Source organism: Crocuta crocuta, unplaced genomic scaffold, assembly GCF_008692635.1.
Source record: "Crocuta crocuta isolate KB4526 unplaced genomic scaffold, BGI_CrCroc_1.0 scaffold26, whole genome shotgun sequence".
In the NCBI taxonomy this organism is placed as follows: Eukaryota; Metazoa; Chordata; class Mammalia; order Carnivora; family Hyaenidae; genus Crocuta; species Crocuta crocuta.
Window position 1 is genome coordinate 6168353 of NW_027532249.1, and position 22987 is coordinate 6191339.

The 22987-nt window shown below is 40.1% G+C and overlaps 1 protein-coding gene across 6 annotated transcripts in view; it reads right to left on the reverse strand.

Annotated features, from left to right (window-relative positions):
- ARHGAP28 (Rho GTPase activating protein 28) overlaps positions 1-22987 on the reverse strand; it is a 220910-nt gene that overhangs the window by 126284 nt on the left and 71639 nt on the right. Inside the window, exon 1 of one of the 6 annotated variants that reach the window (XM_077778097.1) lies at positions 9430-9467. The exons of the other annotated variants lie outside the window; for them this stretch is intronic. The gene's annotated coding sequence lies outside the window, so the exon portion shown is untranslated. Of the gene's footprint in view, positions 1-9429; positions 9468-22987 lie in introns of those variants that run through there. 6 annotated transcript variants of the gene reach the window in all.

Sequence of the window (22987 nt, forward strand, 5' to 3'; positions counted from 1 at the left end):
GCATTAATACTCAGTAATTATCTACAACACTTATGGGTAAAACACCTACTGAACATCCTCAATAATTCTATGAAAAATATTACTGGTACTACTATAATTTCTTTTTACACATAAAAAAACCAAAGGCTCCTTAGAGAGTTTGTCACTCACCTGAGGACCCATAGCTGGTAAGAGTAAGATGTAAGATGCAGGATTCAAACTCAGGCAGTAGGACCTCAGAGCCAAAACTCTTTGCCCTGTGCCCAGGTGTTTCCCCCAGGCTACCTGCAATGTTGTTATTTCGCATGCGGCGGTCACTGGGACACGGCTGTCTATGAATGGGCAATATGGCCAGTTTTTAGAGAAGGTCCTCCTCACCACCAAAAGAGCACACCACAACAGAATCAAGCATTCATATACTTTTAGGACCTAGGAAGCTACCAGTCAAGTTTCCAAGACATTTCACAAGAAACTTGGAGCTCATTAAGGGACTGACAGTCATTTCATGTGGATTATATCACTCCATTAATTTATTTTAAAACTAAAAACGTAATATGCAAACTTTATGAAAAAAAAATCCTAAAGGAAAGCTGGGACATCTAACGACTGATTTACGAGAGAGTTATACACAGCTCCAAACTATACCAATCTTTAGTCAGTTTACAGAGAGCAAACTATTTCCCAGATTCAGAGTCGATCCAACCTCTGGGAGTGATACTAGGAAAAATTAACAGCTAATGGCTTAGCCCCTGTCCAAGGAAGCCAACATAAAGAACAGCTTATAGTCACGTTGACAGAAGATTGGGAAACACCTACTCCAGTCAAAGAGTCCACAGTGTAGCCATCAGATTAAAATACCACTAAGGAGGGTCATACCTTTAATATTGGGTTTTGTCCCTCACCCTCTTCTAATATCCCTCTACTTGCTGCCCTGAGCCCCTCCCCATGACGATATGCACTGTTGTGGCTTCACTTACTGGCTGAGGATTCTCTACTGTCTTTGTCTCTACTCTTGAGCTCAGGCTCTTTAGGATGTCAAATTACCTTCTTATGTTCTCCTTCACCTGAAACTCATCATGTCCAAAATCAGCCCCTCCTTTTCCTCAGCCTTAGGGACGGCATCACTACAACCCTGCCATTTTTCACACCTCCCCCATCTTTGCCCACCATATTGGACAGGCCCATAAGTCCAGCCAAATCTACCTCAAACATCTCTCTCAAAACATCTTTTTTGATGTAGTTATATATCTAGCATACAAATTTATGATATATCAGCTATTGCACATCTAACTTGATCTCCCAATATCTTGCTCCCTGCCATTTTAATCTCCCTTACATACATTTGCAAAGGTTGCTTAAACGACCATGCCATTCTTTTGTTAACAATGACTGGATGATGCTAACCTAACTGTTCCAAACTCACTAGCTGATATAAAAGTTTCTTTACAACCTGCCTTAGCTTACCTTTTCTAACTTATCTTATACCCCACTCAGATCACAATTGCTGCAATTCATCCATAATAACGTAATCATGGATCCTTTAAGTAGGCTGGTATGTAGGGATCGATGGGGACAAGAGAGTATAGTGGTTAAGAAAGAATGCTGGTTAAGTGGTTAAGAAATTCAGTTGGACTGACTGATGTGAACTGAATCACAGTTTTACCTCAAGTAACTATGTGTCCACTCTGAGACCTGACCTCCCCTTGTCTCAAAAAATGAGATGGTTACATAAGGTTATCATCCGAACTAATTAAGACAATCTGTTAGTTATTACAATCATATCTTCTCTTCCTCAGATATAGCTAAGAGCATATTTTCAAAGAAGAAACACTTTGTACAAACATATTATTGTTAGTTAATTGATGATGTCCTCAAGGTTTACATTCTTTAGTTTCCAGAAATTCTTGAAGGGACAGTCTGTAAAGAGAACTGAAATAGGTTTATAGCAATTAAGAACCACCCTGTTGAGGCTCTTATACTACCCACTTTTCTATGCCACTGACTTAGTAATTCACTAAGTCAGAACTATAATATACCTCATATTATTACTTTATTTACTGTACTATATCTCCAAATATACCTAAGTACAGAAATGTCATCATCTTACAGCTCAGCATTATCTAGCCCAACACAAGATTTTTGGTAGACCTTCAATAAGTACTGAGGTTAGAGTGAGTTATCAGGTTACAGATTGCTAATCTTCATGATAAATGCCAACGGCTAAATGCAGGAGTTTCTGATGTTGCTTGACCAGGACGTTTTATTTAATGGAATAAAGACTATACTTCGTAAAACGGAAAAAAATGCTTTACAATGCCTTTTGTCCTGCTGTACTATGCAAAATGCAAATTAGCATAAATCCATGGGCACACAAGTTAAAATTACCCTTTGAGCAATTAACCATTTTATAATTGCAATGTTGAGAAACAGTTCATAACATGAAGAGCATATTTCTCCAGGTTATCTGCACTTGATACAAGTAAACATGCAAAGTGCTTATAAAAATGCCGACTACTAGTTGACTGCCAAAGCCAAAGGCTGTGAGTCTGGCCTCTAGTTGGAGGCCATCTCACAATGCTTCTTTAGGGAAATGTTCCTCTCTAATATGCTGTCTCCATAAATGTATAAATGTTTTCTCTGATAGCCATGTTTTGAGGATTCAAAAAATTGTGTCCAGGGGGTGCCTGGGTGGCTCAGTCGGTTGAGCATCTGACTTCGGCTCAGGTCGTGATCTCACAGTTTGTGGGTTCGATTCCCATGTCGGGCTCTGAGGGCTCTGTGCTCACAGTTCAGAGCCTGGAGCCTGCTTTGGATTCTGTGTCTCCCTCTCTCTCTGCCCCTCCCCCACTCATGCTGTTTCTTTGTCTCAATAATAAATAAACATAAAAAAATTGTGTCCGGGGCGCCTGGGTGGCTTAGTCAGTTAAGCGTCCGACTTTCACTTAGGTCATGATCTCGCGGTTCCTGGGTTCGAGCCCCACGTTGGGCTCTGTGCTGACTGCCAGCACAGAGCCTGGAGCCTATTTCAGAGTCTGTGTCTCCCTCTCTCTCTGACCCTTCCCTGCTCACGTTGTCTCTCTCTCTCTCTCTCTCTCCCTTAGAAATTTAAAAAAAAAAAAAATTGTGTCCATAAGTTATTCTGAACTTCATCCACAAAATTAAATTTATTGGGTACTATAGATATACCTGACCATTATTTGCAGTTACTATGTACCAGGTACCATTCTAAGTACTTTCCATATACTGACTGGTTCGATCTTCACAATAATCCTGTAAGGTAGGCACTATCACCTGCATTTTACAGATACGACAAGTGAGGTTTAAAAGAAAAATTCACAAGTCCGTGATATGACATTACTAAAGGGTACAGCCCATATTGACACACAGCTTATCCATTTCCAGAGCCTCTGCTCTCACTCACCATACCATTCTGTACTCCTAAAGGAGAGTTCAGTACGTTGTTAAGAGTTTTAGACCAAGTTTCAGGAAGAGGAAAGGAGGAGAAATAACCCCCTATTAAAGTTCAGAAAGGCCCTCAGGGAGAAGGATGTGCAGGATTCTGACTGGCCGAGATGGAACAGGAACAACGTGCATTCTGGGCCGTCACATATCCAGGCAGGTGTAGACAACAGGGTGGGATGGACGAGGAATCTGGTTTGGCTAATGATGCAATCGAAAGCAGAGCTGTAACTCTGCTTCACATGCCACAGGAGGACACTACGGGGCTTTAACTACTGGTCTGTTCAAAGGTCTCTCAACAAGGTAACATGAGTAGACATTCTTTGGGAAGATTAAATAGATTTCTTTTTAAGCTTAGGAATTTTTTTCTCAGAAGATCATTTTCCTTACTTAGTCTAATAGATTATTTTGGATAATAATCCAAAACTCAAGAAACTCTCCACTGGGAGGAGTAATGGACTGAAACTAACAGGATAAAACTTAGTAGGAATGGAGATGAAGTTCAGAAACTTCAGCTGTACATATTTAGGATGACTGATTCCTGGCGAGAGTACAGTTCATATGAAAAAGATGAAGCGATTGTGGCCAAATTCAAGGTCAGTACAAGCTAACAGCACTATACGGATGCCAAAAAGACTAAGTGGAATGTAAGCAGCATTGAAGTATAGAAGCATATCACACAGAAAGGGGAGATGATTATCCTACGAGCAAAACTGGAATTCAGCTCTGGGCATCACATTCATAAGGGTAGAGGTTGACAGCTGAGAATTCAGAGCAAGACTGATGAAGACAGTGAAGACGCTGTACCACGTGTAAAAATTTTCAAAGTACTGGAGAAATTTAGAAGGCTCCAAGAAGGCATGATCATGATCTTCAAATATTTCAAGAACTGTCTTGGGAAGAACAATCTGTTTAGACTCACAGTACAAAAATAGAACCAATTAGAGGATAATACAACCAATGAATCACTAATGCTAAAGGCCAGCTCTACATTAGCTATGCAGGAGGGATGTTACTGAGTCACGTAAAGGAAGCCAATGAGCGTCTACAGGCTAGCCAAAGATAAGATGATGCTTTTAAAAAGAAAGCTCACCTTGGGGTGCCTGGGTGGCTCAGTCAGTTAAGCGTCCAACTTCAGCTCAGGTCATGATCTCACAGCTCGTAAATTTGAGCCCCACTTCGGGCTCTGTGCTGACAGGTCAGAGCCTGAAGCTTGCTTCAGATTCTGCGTCTCCCTCTTGCTCTGCTCCCGTCCCGCACTTGTGCTCTGTCTCTCTTTCTCTCTCTCAAAAATAAACATTAAAAGAAATTTTAAAAAAAGAAAGCTCACCTTGCTGAGCATGGGAGCATATAAATACTAAAAGAAAGATACTGCGAACCTACTCTTCAGGAATTTGGAGAAGAGGTCAGAGTGCAGGGAGTGGTGAGATGGGAAGAAGGGAGAATGAAGGTGTGGAATGTGAGCTGGACTTTGACAGATGAATTGGTTTGTAATTCAAAGTGGTCAAGTAACTACCAAAAAAATCCAATCTGCAGTAAACAGAATTGTAAATAGGTTACTGAAAATGTTCAGTGAGTCCTCTTAGGGCTTAAGAACATACAATAATTCTCTGTAACACATTACTTCTCAACTGTGTACAGTTCATATAGAGTAATGCAATCCCTTCCCTTCTTTTCTCCCAACAGTATCCCCTCCACACACATGTGCATGCATGAGTGTGCACAGAAGCACCAAATTTATATATTACTACAGAAGAAGAATAGATACTACCTTCTCCTTCAAGAGAACAGGTCAGAAAAGGAAGTAAAAATGGTCAAAGAACAGAGGCACCTTGATGGCTCCGTCAGTTAGGCGTCCAACTCTTGATTTTGGCTCAAGTCATGATCTCACAGTCTTGAAAACAAGCCCCGCTTCAGGCTCTGGACTGAGCATGGACCCCGCTTGGGATTCATTCTCTCTCTCTCTCTCTCCTTCTCTCTGCCCATCTCCCCCACTCCCACACACTTTCTCTCTAAATTAAAAAACAAAACAAAAAACCCAAAAAAGCAGAATGGTTAGAGAACAGAGAATATGGGAGCCCCTGTTAATAGGAGAAATGGCCTCTCTGGATTGTTCCAAGTCCTGCAGTGACTCCCAACAAAACCTCAGAGAGCTTCCCTATTACTTCCAAAATGGAAAACAGAGATAACAAATTTTGTCATTCACTCTGCATTGTGCAGGAGAAAATGCCCAGGCTTCAGACTCAAACAGATTTTGTTTCACGTTCTTGCCCTGATGCTCATCAGCTATATGAAGTGTGGGTAAGACACCTGGCCTCATTTTGCTTTGGTTCCCTTACCTGTAAAATGTAAATACCCATTTCTGCATGAAGTTTTTTGTGAATATAAGGGAAACAGTATTCATAAAAATGCCTGCCACCACTCTATAATTCTACTCCTACCATTACCACCAAAAGCTACAGATCGCTAGTGGCAGATGTTTTGATAGCTCAGACATTTCTGAGACTTTGGAAATGACACTCCTTGAAAAAGCTCAAAATGGGCTTGTCTAATATTGGCTTCTGACTTCTTCTATTTTACAGATTAGAAAGCAGTGTTGCAGGGACTGCCACCTCTCAGTGGTGAGGGATATCCTAGACTTCCCTATTTTGAAAAGAGATTACACTTTGGTGTGTTTTGTTTGGGGAGAAGTAGGGGAGCAGTTGGAGCCAAGGAGGGATCACGTGACAAACCCTGTCATACTTAATTAAAACATACGAGAAGATTTGTACCTACTGCATAATTCGAGGTTGGCAAAGAATGTAAGATCACTACTGTATGTAATTATTTTTAAAGAATCTTTTCAATAGGTGAACGGTCTGCTAGCCTCCATTTTGACTCTACTGCTATGCAGCACTCAGTCTTGAATGGTCACGTCGTCCCCACAGATGCCCTCCACCAGCACAGAGGGCTCTCCTACACCCTCCTGCCGTCAGCAGGCTCCGCCACCATGGGCTTACTGCCTCCACACCTCGAGCACTCCTTCCGAAGCTCACAGAGGCATTATCTGGAATGAGCTCTGCAAGTCATGGAACAAGAAGAAACATCTCCTTTATCACTTACTTATCCCAAAAGTTTCAGACAGTTAGGTACCGCGTTAGTACACAAATAACTGAAATACTGTGTCTTTTCTATCGCTTTAAACAGAATAACGGATGTTTTATGTCCGAAACAGTGGTTTTTGTCCAGTGCCAGGTTGGATTCTTGGGAAGTCTCCAGGAGGGTGACGTGCATCTGGGCAGGAAACGTCCTTTCATATCAGGCCCCAATTCTACTACTATGTATGTTCACATGAGAAATTTTACAAGTTTACATCTTCATGTTCATTTAATTAAATACATTTAACACACAGAGTATTACGTACGCTAATCTTCATAGCTAACAGAGACAAGACCTGTTTGCTCTGCTTACTTACAGGGGGCAGAGTTTGCTTAGTCCCTGAGCTTTGTAAACATCTCATTTATTCATCACTGAGGTCCCCTGGCAATGAATGGCCATCTCATCTGCACGGACACTGTCCAAACACTCCTCTCAACAGTTGTCGTCCCCTTAAATAATCCATAGGCTTTTCTATCACTAAGAAGCCATTCCATTTTTCTCAATCCCCCCTTCCTTCGGTTTAGATAAGCACTTGGAGGGTAGGGGGTAGTCGACTGTTCTCGGTGCAATCTTTTTCCAGCAAATGGTCTTATCACCAGGTCACACTACACTCCAGAATAGCTGAAAGGCTGTTATACTCTGTCTCCCAAGATGGTGGTGAGTCGCTTCCTCATGTCTTTACTATAATAATATTGCACATCTTGACTGAGCTGCCTTCACACTCTGCTTTTGGAAAGTTTCCAGGCAGGGTCTGTGTTTACGTCAGCAAGATGGATTCAAAACACCACCTCTCGGGTTTTAAACGGGTTTTATACACATTCCTGCACTGGGCTCAACTCAGGTCAGTGGGAGGCCTTCCAGTAAATCTGTTACTTCACTTTGTCATTCTACTTCATGCACAGGGGTACTGAGTTCCTTGAAGCTCATCTCATAAGCAGTTTTATTTTACTACAATTTCTGCTGGACCCTTGGCTAAAAAGCCTTGCATTATTATTTACCCATTATCTTCAGAACTCCTTATGTTTAAAGATTCTGCTTGCTTAGGCAAGCTAAGCATTGTTCTGTTTTCCATCTGATTTTTTTTCCGCTACAGTTTTAGGATCACAAAAATAAAGTCCTTTTTTATATTTTCAAATTTAAATACAAGCCTTATCTTGTTAACTTGCCTCTGATTAGCACAGTTACTACTCAATTGGTCCCTTAGTTTATAGTTTAACAAGGGCCTTACAAAATTCGTAACGGATAGGACATGTACCACAGGGGGCAGTTACTACATGCAGAACTCTAGGGGCTATCAAAACCAAATTGTAGAACATCAAATTTAAGAACAATTTCCAGATATAATGCAAATCTACCTTCAAGACTTAAAGTAAAAGAAAGACTCCCTTATTTAGTAATAATCATCAAGGCACGGAAGTATAAAATTATTTTCACAAACAAGTGAGCACATCAAGCTATTGCCACATCCTGGACATTATGCTGGAAACATATCCCCTACCATGGACCTTGCTTTTGCTTACCACACTCAGAAATCTAAAGGTAAAACTAAAAGGGGGCGGGGGGAGCCCTTATCCCTCCCTACATCTACTATACAAGAAAAGCAGTGTTTCATCTAAATGGTCTGTCATACCACACTCTAATCTAAAAAGAAGGCTCAAAACGGCTAAAGTAGATTTGATTACAAAATACACTAGAAAAAATAGTTTTAAAACAATAAAGAAACTATAAACACACTGGCAAAACATAAAGATGATGCTACTTAACTAAAAAGAACCTAGAACAATCTGAAGCAAATGATTCTAACTTGAAGGAAATGAAATTCAAATAAACAACAAAACCACCCTTCCTAATACTTCCCCTTCCTCTGAAAGACCTCACAAAGGACAAAAACAAGAAAGAAAAAAAAAAGAAAGAAAAGACAAATAAGGAGTCACTGTCAAAGGGCCTCTGTGGATAATAATGCTCTAAAACTTAAACCTGCAAGTAGGTTAATAGTGTGGAATCCTTTCAGGGAAGAGCACGCATTTGTGTTTCCTGAAACAGGCCTCTGGCTCGCTATGGCTCGGACTCCGGGATGGCTTGAAGAGAACACTCTAACACAGGTACTGACGTCTCCAAGGAGGTGGGCGAGGGAGGAGTACACGGAGGCCGGGAAAAGAGGAGAAGAAATGGACAAATGCGGCACATGGAAGTCTCAGGCACCCTACGTTTCTGGAGGGCACGCACATAATGGGCACACACCCCCATCCCCGCCGGGCTTCTCTAGGACCAGGGCCATAAACCCAGCTGCTTCTGCTTGGCACCCCTTCTCCCAACGTGGAAACAAGAGGAGAGGCTGGGTGGCCTGACCAAAGAACGACATGAATTCCACTGGAGAGTGGAAGTGCTTGCTTGGGTAATGGAACTTACCTCAGGAGATGTTTCCAAAAGTCGATGATTATCAGGAAAGACTGGATTAGAGTTTAAAGGCTCCTGCCCAAAAGCAGGAGAATCAAAAGACCTCTAAGCCATTCATTTTATGCCATCTCTTACGTTTCCACTTTAACTAGTCTTCCCAAATTCACAACAGTGCTTATCTACTCTCCTTCTATAGTTGAGCTTTAGGAACTAACATCCACACTGTAACAAAAATCTTCAAAAGGTTAAAAAATCAGTTTTTTACTATCACTTAACATTATGTACCTATAATCTATTAATAAAAACCATAAGCCCACTTATACATTCACTTAAAATGGATTTTTAAAAAGCTATCACAACCATTAACTCTCTTCTTTTCTTTCCTAAAAAAGAATCAGTCTGAAGAAAGAAGCCTGTAGCCCAAGTTACTAATCTAGGAAGGGCTCTGGACCTTACCTTTTAGGAGGATAAAAGTCTCACGGATGATATTCTTAAGGGAGAAGCACAAAACATCTGTGTGACCGTGTGTCCTCATGGCCCAGAGGTGGGGAGGCCATCCTCCAGCCCACATCCACCACCTCACACCCTCTGAGCACTGGGTCCCCCTCCGGGACAGGACAGCGCGGGCTGCCTCCAGCTCAGCCGCCAAGAAACAAAGGGTATTGGACTTTCTCATCTAAGTGGTAAACTAATTCCCACTGCACGGTAACTATTTAAAGAAATAGTGCCTGCAGGACAGATCTGCCTCCCAGCCTTCCTGTTTGCATCGCAGCTCCAATTTTCACCCATTTCCTAAGGAAGACTGCAAAGTGTAATCAGCCTCAAGAAGCCTGAGATTTATGAAAACCTGGGGAGTGTGTGAGGGCAATTTTTAGAAACAGTCTCTTCCCCTTTCCTCCTTCTCCCCACTAAGCAGATATGAGGCTTTATTAAAAAGTATGTCCAAAGTCAAAAGCAAACACTGTATCTATTGTGATTTTGTGAATTTTGCTACTCCAGAAAGAATTTAAACCTGAAATGTAGAAACAAAAGAATTTGAAGATAATTATTCCAACATGTATCAAGTAGTAATGCAGACAGAAACACCATACAACTTAGGGTCAGAAAGCAAGGGCTTGATTCAAAAAACCTTTACAAGTTACTAGCTTTAAGTAAAGAAGTTCATCCAATCTTTCTGGGCCTCCCATATGAGATTCACCCCATCTCTCTTTTTCTTCTCAAAGCCTCACTTTCTTTGTCTGAATAAATGGGACTAATAACAAGCACATTACGTGTCTACTGTGAGAACCCCATAACTGTAAAAGACCCCACATTTCCCCCTATCTAAAAGTCAAGACCATGCTATCACTGCATCATGGCATCCAATTTCCCAGCTGCTATTACATAGTATCAGACATTAGCAGCTGAATGCAAGGACCTAATACATCCCCTCTCCTCTCTCCAAAACTAATACATTTGTTCACCTGTGTATCGTCTGACTTCCCCATTGGTAATGAATACTTAACAATGATTCCCAGGACCAAGAATAGCACTTAACATTTATTATCATGCAATAAACACTTGTTTTTAAATAAATGAAGAGATAAATGCATAATATCAGGCAAAACAAAGCACAATGCAATGCACACAGTAAGCCTATAATGAATACTTACTGAATTAATGAATGAACCACAACTTTTTTCTATAGAAAAACATCCCAGGAAAAATGCAATGTAATAGAATTTTAAGACAGGTTGGAGCTCTTAACAACAGTTGACATAAATAGGACTATATGTTAAAATATATGAATATGGTTAATGTACAGATTTTTTTACAACATGGATATAAGGTACGAAATCAGTATGAATTAATTCACCGAGAAAGAGTTTAGCTTAGTTTAGAATGTACCTTCCTCAGGCCTGCTTCTGTTAAAAATGGAAACTCCTTTCCTCTGGTGCTCCTCATGTCCTCGCGTGGTGGTGGTGGTGGTGGTGGGATGTAATAAGGACTCATTGACTTTTTTAAGAGCATTAGCCAGACAATGAGGATACAAACACATGGTCTTTTGTGGTTCTTATGATCCATCTACTAATATTTAATATAACATAACAACATGCCAGGCGACAGGATAGCCTGAGGGATCTGAAACGACACAGTTAGTTTTGAGCCTTCACATCATTGCCTGAATCCAGTTCAGGCCAGTTCAGGCCATGACAGACTAAAAATCAATGCTTTGATGGCTGCTCATTAATCTATCATGTGCAAAGAAGAAAGCGACTTTAGGGGATACTTGTCCATTTTATAGACCAACAGAGGAAAGATCCTGCATCTTAAAAGATCTTATGAAACATAATTCCCTCTTCTAAGGAATTCTCTTGCGTTGCTTGAGAAATAGGACCCTCCGCATCTCTCCTCCCTGCCCTCCCTCTTGGCTCCACATTTATAGACAGAACAAGAGCTTACTAAAGATCTATTTGCAAGTAGAAAAAAAAGATTTAAAGTTTCTCACTCTGAATGGAGTCATTTTGGTTCCGCAATATGAGGAAGCATTTCATAATCATTGGACCTGAAAGTTGTATAGCTTTTGGCCAACGAGAAAGAATCTCTGAAGAACAGAGTGTGGTGGTCAAATAAAAACAGAATTTCCTGCCTGTAACAATTCCCGATACTCTGTTTTTCTGAGCTCCAAGTTTCAGACATTAAGACGCGTTCTTTGCCACATACTCCCTCCTTCACCTCGCACACAACTTCCCCAGGGCTAGACGCCTTTTTAATTGAGTAATTACAAGTTCTAAAGAAGTTCTGAAATGGATTTTTGACAGTTTCCAGCAGCAAGGCTTTCTCACCTTACATGTAGCCTCTGGCCTGACAAATACCAGTCTACAGGGAACTTGTAAGTTCAAGTACGAGGGTTATCAGATGCGGCTTAAATGCCTCCTGGAACATGTACATTTGACCCTGGGGGAGGGGAACGAATGGTGGAAACTGCCATCCAACATCCACCTAATGTAAGAAGAACCTCTGGGAGCACCAGCTGGACACTCGGACACCCTCCCCTGGCGATGCTGATGTACCGTCAGCCATTTCCTATAGAACAGCTCCACTGTGCTGGTTCCTGACAGACTTAATCAGGATATCACTGGGTATGAGATTAGCAAATAAAAAGATAACTTCAAGTTACTGATTCGGAGGTTTTGCTATGCTATTATTATTTGAGACTATCATGTTTCTTGTTTTAACAAACACACTTCTACTACAAAAAGCATAAAGTCAATCGTCTAAGGGAAGATAATTTATAGGTATGACTAAAAGGAGCACATATCATAAAACACATTATCCCAGAGTCTGCCATTACTAGGCACGTACACTGCACAACAGAAGAATCAAGAATTTTTCCTTTCTGCCATCTGTTGTTTCATAGGACAGCTGATTTCCGGTGAGCTGACTCTAGCGACTATGATTAATAAGGAATAAAGTAACTAAAACAAAGTCACGTCAAAAGATCAGTCTTATTGATAAGGAAGTATTTTGATAACAAGTTAATTCTCAGACTATTTCTCTTCCAAAGTGAGAGATGAAGACAATGACATTCGTCCCTCCTTTTCTCCCTCTCCCCTTGCCGGGGGCAGGGGCTCTGCTGAGCGCTCTGAAGATGTAAGACGGTAAGCACAGGGTGCCTATTCCCAGTCAGTTCATGAACTGGCAGGACGGGTACAGAAGGAGCTACGGTACAGAGGGAGTGTGACTAAGGCAGAACGTAGACCTTCATATCAAGAGTGCAGGGCATGGAAGAAGAAGGACAAGTTCAATGGGCTTTGCCACCTCACACTGCGTGAACTGGGGCAAAGTTAATCCTTCTACACTTTGCATTACTCGCTGATAAAACAGAGGTCATATTCGTGCCTGCCTCCTCAGACAGTGGTAAAAAATGAATGATTTAGTACAAATGCCCAACAGAGCACCTGGCTTTTAGAAGTCCTCAAATAAACAGCACTGATGCTGAAGAAAAAGATTAAAAGAAATACTTAACTTTGGGTGCCTAGGTGGCTTAGTCGGTTAAGCATCTGACTGGTTCAGGTCATGATCTCACCAGCTTGTGGGTTCAAGCCCCGTGTCAGGCTCTGTGCTGACAGCTTGGGGCCTGGAGCCTGCTTTAGATTCTGTGTCTCCCTCTCTCTGCCCCTCCCCTGCCTGCACTCTGTCTTTCTCTCACTCTCTCAAAAATAAACATTTAAAAAATTATAAAAATACTTAAATTGCCATGAACATTCAATGGAAAAAGAAGTTCCATCCATAAAATAAGAGATAAATAATTTTCCAGGCAGGAACCTCCATTCTTGGAATAGTCTGAATGTACAGGTTGTCCTAGATTTATGACTAGGAAAAGGGTACCTACAAAGAAAAGAGGCCACTGCCACCCCGTATCTCCCAGTTACCTTACCCCCTTCTTTCTGAAAAGCCCAACCACAGTGCTGTGCCCAGTCTTAGTCTGTGCCAACCCAGGGCACCATAAATGGCCTTGGAGTCTCTAAAAAATTGCTTCTTGTTCAACAACAGATGTTCTCAAAGCCTACCTTAAGTGTCAGAATATCCAGAACAACTGATATTTCTGGTTCTCGCCATGATGGATTAACTGGGACTGCAGTAGCCTTCCTGCCATACAACTGGAAAACTGGATAAAATATGTGAACAACTGCTTATAAATGTGAGAAGAAAGTATGAGTTGTGATCCCTGAGAGATGGGGAACCACTGAGGTGAACTCTACAGTTACCCCAGCTTTCATCACGGATGCACATTCCAGACTGGCGGTGCACTGAGAGGAAGCCCAAGAATCCTGGGGTCCCACTGACTTAAAGGGACACAGAAGAGAGTTCACAGAAGCGAAGGCAGATGGAATGTTCTAGGGCAAGTATGAGACAGGAAGGATCTATGCAGACAAAGGGCTCAAGAAGTCCATATATGGGTCTTCTCGAGTTTGTTGCTAAATGGTAAGGCACACATACACAGGGTTAATTAACTTCATAATGCTGGCCAAAAACCAAATGAGGATCTTTAAGTTAAAGGATTCACAGATTTTGCAAAGAGCAAAGAGACACATGAGTTTTTAATAGCCAGACTAGAAAGTCTGTGTTCACTGCCTGGGGCTTCAGGTTCCCAACCCCAGAAGATTCTTTAGCAGTATGAAACTTTCAAGTACCATCTGAGTTGTATGGTTACATCCACCCTACAGTAAAGGCTGCTGTAGACCTGCCCTAACAAACCTTTTAAGAGAAAGACAATAAACTTTGCACTGAGTAAAAACAAACAAATCACAAATCTAGTATTCAATAATAATAAAAAAAAAATACTATACATACAAAGAAGCAGGACAGTGAGACATAGAAACAGACTCAATAGGACAGAGGAGAAGTGGCACACAAGACAATGACAAATATGTTCGACATACTTAAGGACTTAAAGGAACTCTATGAGGAAACAAATGGAAAATTTTTAAATAAGGCTTTATAGAAATGAAAAATGATTTGAAATGATAATATACTAGATGCAATTGTCAGGACATTGATTAACTGCAGAGAAGACCAGCATATTTGAAGCCAATACAGAAAATAGTCAAACTTAAAACACAGAGGGAGAAAAAACGCTGCAAAAAATGAACAGAACCTCAGTGATATGTGGGATGACACCAAGTGGTCTAACACGTATGTTACTTGAGTCCTAGNGTCAGAGGATCAAAATGAGGTAGAGAAATAATGGCTGCAATTTTTCCAAATTTGATGAAAACTACAAACCAGAAATCCAAAAATTTCAGCGAATCCCAACAAAGATACTACAAAGAAAACCACAGCCAGGCAAATATCGTGACACAATTGCTGAAAATCAGAGATAAAGGGAAAACATCAAACGCAGCAGAGTGGAAAAAACAGACGTAATGTACAGAAGAGCAACAATAAGAATGATTGCAAACTTTTCATTAAAACAACACAAGCAAAGAGCAGCTGGATGACATCTTTAAAGTGCTGAAAGAAAAATGAAAAGGTCATCCTAAAATTCTATATCCAGTGAAAAATCCTTCAAAAACAAAGACTTTAAAAATACTATCTTATATAAACAAAAGTACAAGGGATTCACGTCCAGCAGATCTGCACTACAACAAATGTTAGAACAAGTTTTTCAAAAAAGAAAGTAATACCAGTTGGAACCTTGGAGCTACACAAAAGAATTAAAAGTGTGGAAATTTGTAAATATGTGAGCATATGTAAAATTAAAGTATTCCTTATATTTCTCTAAAATATAATTGACTGTTTAAAACAAAAAATAATAACAATGTATTACATGGTTTTTGGCATAGCTAGTTAAAATGCATTATAGCAATATTATGAAGGATAGGAAGGAGAAAATGAAAGCATAAAGTCATTAAGCCCTTATGTTACACATGAAGTGATGTATTATTTGAAAGTGAAAAGTAAAAAGCTAAAGTGCGATACTATAAACTCTGGAGTGACCATTAAAAATAATGAACAAACAGCTAAGTTATAAGGAAGAAAGGAGATAAATGGAATTAAAAATATATACACAAGGAATCCCCAAAAAAGGCCAGGAGAGAGGAGGATGGGGTAAATAGAAAACATACAGCAAGATAGTAGATTAAACCCAGGACACCTGGGTGGCTCAGTGGGTTAAGTGTCTGACTTCAACTCAGGTTATGATCTTGTAGTTCTTGAGTTCAAGCCCTGTATCAGGCTCTGTGCTAAGAGCTCAGAACCTGGAGCCTGCTTTGGATTCTGTGTCTTCCTCTCTCTGCCCCTCCACTGCTCACACTCTGTGTGTGTCTCTCTCTGACAAAAATAAACAAACGTTGAAAATAAAAAGACAGTGGATTAAACCCAACCACATATGCTGCCTACAAGAAACACACTTCTTAAAAAGACACAGAGTAAAAAGGGGATTAAGTTTATCATGCAAACATTAAGCATAAGCAGGCTTGGATGCACATATTAATTCAGATGAAGCAGACTTCTGGGGCAGTTTGGGTCCTGGGGGAAGCAGATGTCAACACTAAATCAGAGGTTCAGGAGACTTATCTGGGGAAACCATTTGTGAAAGACAAAGGCGAGAAAGAGCAGGACTAGACAGGGAAAGACCTTCAGATATGATTGCTGATCTGACACCAGTGAAAGGAGAGAAGGGGAAAGAAGATGGTGTTGCAAGGGCCTCAGGCTGCAGTGCAAGTGAGAGAAAGTCTCAGCCAGGCTGATGGGCAGGCCCTGCAGACAGAGCCCAGGAGGAGAGCTGGCATTGTACAAAAATGGTCCAGCTCTAGTATCATGTTGTGCTCCATCATGAGCGGGCAGTATCCTGGAACGAGCAAAGCCACAGAAGGAACATGTAGTAGATCCCAAAGGTATGGCAGCTGAAGTCAGGGGCTAAGTACACTGCTTTCTGGAAAGATCTGAATCGCACAATTCTATGGCAGCCACAGCTGTAGAAGAAGGGATAGGACCAAGGACAAAGAGCATTATTTCTTAATGAGAAAAAGCTGATTTCACAAAAAGACCCTAACAACCTCACCCTAAAGATGGAGGCAATAAATCATACTTCAAAATATTTGAAGTCAAAACTCTCAGGACTGAAAGGAGAAACAGACAAATCCCAGTTACAGCTAGAGATGTCAACACCTCTCTCTCAGTAACAGACAAGTACACAAAAATTGGGGAGATGTTAAACAACAGCATCAACCAAATTAACCTAATAGCTATTTATAGAATACTCCCACACAAAAGGGCAGAATACACATTCTTTTAAAGCTCATGGGGCACATCACCAAGATAAATCATATGTTTGTCCATAAAACCAATCTCAACAAATTTTAAAGGACTTAACTCATAAAGTATGTTCTTTGAGCATAATGGAATTTTTTCAGAAATTGGAAAAAGAGATCTAGAAATTCCCCAAATGTCAGGAATTGAACAATATGTGTTTAAATAACCCAAAGATCAAAGAAGAAATCCTAAAGGAAAAAAATATATATTTAACTGAATAATACAAAACTACGTCATCACACAATCTACACAAATCAATATTTGTGGGATGCTGCTAATGCAGTCCTTAAAGGGAATTTTATAGCATTAAATGCTTATATTAAAAAGAAGAAAAGTCTGTGGTGCCTGCGTGGCTCAGTTGGTTAAGCATCTGACTCTTAATATCAGCTCAGGTCATGATCTCACGGTTCAGGAGACCCAGCCCCATGTGGGGCTCTGCACTGACAGTGTGGAGCCTGCTTAGGATTCTCTCTCTCTCTCTCTCTCTCTCTCAAAATAAATAAATAAGTAAAAAAATGTTTTTTAAAAAAAGAAGATAAGTCAATAATCCATGATCTAAGCTTCCATTTTAGGAGCCTAGTAGAAGAAGAAAAAAATTAAGCCCCAAATAAATCAAAGCAAAGAAATAATTAAGAATGTAAATTAATGAAAGAAATAGTAAGTAGGTAAAAAAAAAAATAGAGAAAATAAGTTTTTTTAAAACCTGGATTCTGGAAAAGGTGAATAAAAGAGATACATTTTCATCAAGAAAAAAGGAGAAAAGACATAAATTACCAATATCGTGAAGGAAAAAAGAGGATTGTCCCTAAAAATCCTACAGATAGCAAAGGAATAATAATGGAATATTATAAACAATTATATGCCAAGAAATTCAACAGCTTACATAAAATGGAGAAATTCCCTGAAAGATATAAACTACCAAAACCTACAGCAGAAGAAATGGAATCTGCCCATAGTTGTTAAGGAAACTGAATTCATAATTTAGATCGCTGCCACAGAGAACTCCAGGCCTAGATGGTCTTATAATACGCTATCATTTACAAATGAAAAAATACCAAATCTGGACAGGAAATGGGAGGTATAGGAACTCCTCTCAATTCATTGTAAGAAATCAGAATTCTCCTGATATGAAACCCAAACAAAGACATTACAAAATCTAAAACCAACAGACCAACACTGTCCACAAACATAAACACAGAAATCCTCCACAAAACAAGAGAAACCAAATCTAGGACTGGCTGATGACATCTTGTATCTGACTGCTAATGTCTATAAGCAATACTACTGTTGTGTCATAAGTTTTCTTCTGTCATTGTTAAGTCTTCCGCAGAGATAAAGACTTAACATTTGCACTGGTCATTTGATTTAAACACAATAGTACAGACCCTCCTGGTTAAATATACTGTTATACTGGCTAAGATGATGTAATAAAATGTCTGGTATGTGCCAAGTACCTGCAATTTTTTTTTGAGAGAGAAAGAGAGAGCAGGGTAGGGGCAGAATGACAGGGAGAGGGAGACTCTTAAGCAGGCTCCACACCCAGAGCAGGGCCAGACATGGGCTCAATCTCACAACATGAGACCATGACCTAAACCAAAATCAAGTCACATGCCTAACCAACTGAGCCAACTGGGTGACTCATAGTGCCTATAATTTGTTTCTTAATTTTTAATGTTTGTTTTTTTGAGAGAGACAGACAGACAGACAGAGCATGAGCAGGGGAAGGGCAGAGAGAGAAGGAGATACAGAATCTGAAGCAGGCTCCAGGCTCTGAGCTGTTAGCATAGAGCCTGAAGCGAGGCTCGAACTCACAGACCGTAAGATCATGACCTGAGCTGAAGTCAGATGCCTAACCAACTGAGCCACCAGGAGCCCCAATACAATTTCTAATGCTACCTTTTTTTTTCAGCAACCAGGTTGGGCTATAACATATAGTTAATCAAATAATTGTTTATAGACTTGAATTGATTAGCACAGGGATTCTATGAAAATGAAATCTTTAATTACCACTGTTGATGATATAGAAAACCTAATGACAAAGGATGCAGAGTGACCTTACAAGAAGTTATGACTGATTTGAATTCCAAGGCAGGACTGGAAACAGGATCTAAAGACCTTAGCTTGTTCACTAGGCTAGCATACAATTCATATCCAATTGGTCAGAGAACAGACTGCAACCTCAGAAGGCAGAGCCTTTAAGCTCCTGAAGATGAACAGGCTACTGCAATAATGTCAGGGCCAGCTTAGTCCCTGGCCAGGAATCCCTTGATTGCAGCAGAGAAAGGAGACATCCTCTTGTGAACTCGCAGCACTCAGACCTTTCTTAAGACATAGTTTATTGTCTTGAGCTATTCCTGTGGTGATTAGGAACAATCCGATGGCAAAGATTAATGGTGCTTTATCAGATCTGTGTACACAGTGGAAGTCTCGCAGTTACTTTCAATTTTCCCTTAGCATAGTTGTGAATGTCATTACTGCACGGAGTCACACTCACTTTATGACTAAGAATCTGTATGAGCTTTACTTGTTTTCCTTTTTGGCTGATAAAGCAATGGGTGATCAGATAGTAGATTGTATAGTAGACTCTTCTGCAGAGAATTCTGGAGATCTACCTGAATACCCAAATCTGCCAATATAAAAATGTTTTTCACAGGTAGATGACTATCTTACAACTTACTCTTATCCTCATATCACAAATTAACTGCCTTTTCAATTTCCACTCAATTTGTCTTTTTCACGTAATGAAAATCAAACAGCACTTTGTTCATTCCAAAAAATTCATAGTGGAAACCTCGTGTCTGTGTGGTTCCAAAATGGATGAAATTAGATTTTTCTCCTGTGTAAAAAAAATTTTGTACTGGGCTTATTTATATCATGTGTCTATAAACCAGGCAGAATTTTACTCTCTAAGAACAGCTTTACTTCCTATTTGCCTTTATCCTCCACACTCTCCATCAGGTAAGTTTCTGCATCTTCAAAAGGCAGAGAAAAATATAAAGACTCAAATCCAACATTTAGGGTCACTCTTAGCTAAGTGACACCCCGTGAACCATTCCTCACCATACACACCATGCAGTGTGAACGATACCTCATTTCATAGAACTTTCAGCAAACAGTAAAGCAAAATGGATTAAATCCATAAATGTCCATTTAGATTTCTACACGATGGTATTTTAAGAAGAAAAATGGTGACAGAAACCAATGTTATTGATGCTGTTGCACATCAAGGTAAAACCAGTCACATTCCATCTGTTTTTTATACATCATTTGTCTTTTATGCAAATGAGACATCTTCCTGTAGTGGCAATAATGCCAGACTGTAGTAGTTCAACAGTGGACTTCATCTCTGATGGCACTATATCTTAGTGCCATCAGTACCATGATTGGTGCTAATAGTTAGTCTCAGTATCTTGTCCAATGAGGCTACATATGACCCATAAACACAAAACAACATGAGCCTTTTATTTATAAAGTGGCTTTCTTCAGAAATACCAAATTATCTGATTTCCATATTTTCTTGCTCCAGTTCTAGTAAGTGGTAATAATGGCAGTATAACTGATAACTAAGGCGATTTTTCAGTCAGCTTTCCAGTGGGGCAACAATGGCAGGGAGGCAGAGAGAGAGGGTAAGGAGAAGGAAATGGAGAGTAAATTCTGCCTGGGGCCTGAGCAGAATCTCCGCTAACAAACGCATGCTTCATTCTGATTGGTCTAGTGCTGACATAGAAGAAACGATTCCTTCATTCACCAAATGACCTTATGAACCTACCAGGTACCAGGCCCTGTACTGAAGACAAGAGATACGTTGAGCAGCAGAGACAGACATTCTTGGCCCTTGTCAAGCTAACTCTCTGAAAGGGAGACCAATCATTCAGCTGCAAATACAAAATGGTGATAAATGTTGCAAGTGAAGTCTTCCCTGAGGAAAAGCTGCCTGAGCTGGGACTGGACAGATGAGCAGGATTCAACTACCCCGCACAGGGTGGGGAGGCTGATGGCCAGGAGAATGTACAGGCAGGACAAATGCGACAGGAGGGGGTGTGGGGCATCTCAGCAGCTTGAAGAAATGGCAAGAGCACAGATGGAGCTGGAAAGGTGGATACGGTCAGGAAGTGCGAACCTTCCGGCCCAGGAAGGGTATCAGTCCTTCTCCTTAGACAATGGGAAGCCATTAAAAATAATTTTAAGTAGAATTTTATTATTGCCTCCTCAAGACTTTTTTTGTACAAAGCACACTAAGAGGAAGCATGGAAATCTTAATGAAAATAATTCCCATGAGTCTTCCAATATAGAGTGTAGTATATAACCCAGTCCTTTTTAACATGCAGTAAAAACGAATGACTTGATGCAAAGAGAAGACTTAGTCACAGTTTTCATTCACCAAACAAATATGTATGGAGTATATCACTATATGCCAGGCATGATTCTCACACATGATTCTTGACATTCATTAGCAAACAAGAAAAGACCTTTACCCTCAGAGAGCTTAACTCTAATAATGCAGATAAAAATGATAAAGACAAGAAATAAGTACATTATGTAGTCGTTAAGAAGATAGTAAGTGTCACGGAAATGAGAAAAGATGAGTAGGATTGAGGAGGATCAAAAGGGCGGGAGGGGCAGGAGAGAGCTAGCCAAGTTACTGTATTATAATTAATTCAACGAGGCCTCAATTGGGAGATGAAATTGGTGCAATTTTGGTTGAGCAACCAAACTTTAACTGTTTCTGCTGAAATAAAAGAATAGTTCTAGTGCCATTTCTAGACACTCTTCAAGTTTAATCCCTGAGACAGAGATCAAAGGAAATACTAGCTATTGCCCAAAACTTACTGCTTCTGTATTTTCTGTCTTGCAATGGTCCTTCTATTAACAGTACCGTTTTGAATACCGACTCATGATTTTATTATACTTTCAACAGGCAGTGATTCATCCATGAGCAAAAGAAAACCAGCCTCACCAGTGTTATAACTTTAGTTTCTTTTGGCTGGCAAATGCTGACAGATTTTTATCTTGAATTCAGTCCTTCTGCCAGTAAGGGTGAAAAACCCAAAAGACACCTCACAGTAAAACATATGGCAGGAGAGGGAAGTGAAAGGTGAATGTATATTACTAAAGTAATAGTACTTGCATAATCAGTGCAAAATTATTATTAGCTAATACCCTTAATTACAAGCAAGCTTTAAAGTGAATTTTAATACATGGCAAGGTACGAACTCACCCCTTTTTTTGGAATAAAAGTCTGCCAGGTGAAACTAGAGCTTCCTTGACAACACAAAGGGTCCCAAAATGATTACTGGGAACAAAAGAAGCAAAATGGTTGTCAGAGGAAATGTGCTCTGAACCCAGGACAGCAAATAGTTCTTGTTTACAGTAAGCTGTGAACAGCCAGCTCTGACTATTAGCAGTTATGTGCCAATGACTATTCATTCAACTACGTAGTGAGGGCATTAAGTCACAGGGTGACTGTTGCTTTTGTGCTGTACATCCACTAACGCTTGATTTTATTGCCCATTTTCCACAGCTCTTAGGTAGGCTTCGGTTGTAAACAACAGACTTTGGTAACCCTTCTAGAGGAAACAAACACCGCGACCTATGAGCGAAGCCTTTATTGTTTATATCTTATAACATATACATTATTAAATCGATATATATTCAACAATGGAAGAACAACAAATTTAAGCACAATTCTCCATTTACAAGTTAAGTGAGTCATATGGCGTACCTACTAGATTATGTCTTTAGTTTTGATCATTGTAGCCATTAATAAATGAATCTATTTTTATTTTTCTCAAGTGTTGATGTTTCTTCTATTAGGAAGCCAAACTGTAGTCTAGACTTTCATAGGGAGATGTTTCAATCAAGATGCCATGCTGGACTTAAAATAATGATAGCAATAGTAAAACATTTTAGATGTTTACTAGGTGCTGATTAGCATTCTAAGTGGTTCACATATATTTATTATTCTCTTCCTTGGTACTACCCTATGAGACTGTACTATTACTAACATCATTTTATAGAGGAAATGGAGGCACAGAAAGGTTAAGTAATTTTCCCAGAACTGTACAGCTAGGCTTCTGACTCTGTAAGAGGCACAGAGAGGTTAAGTAATTGGCCCAAGATTGCACAGGTAGGCTTCTGATGTCGTATGAGGCACAGAAAGGTTAAGTAATTTGCCCAGAATTACACAGCTAGGCTTCTGATGATATCTGAGTTA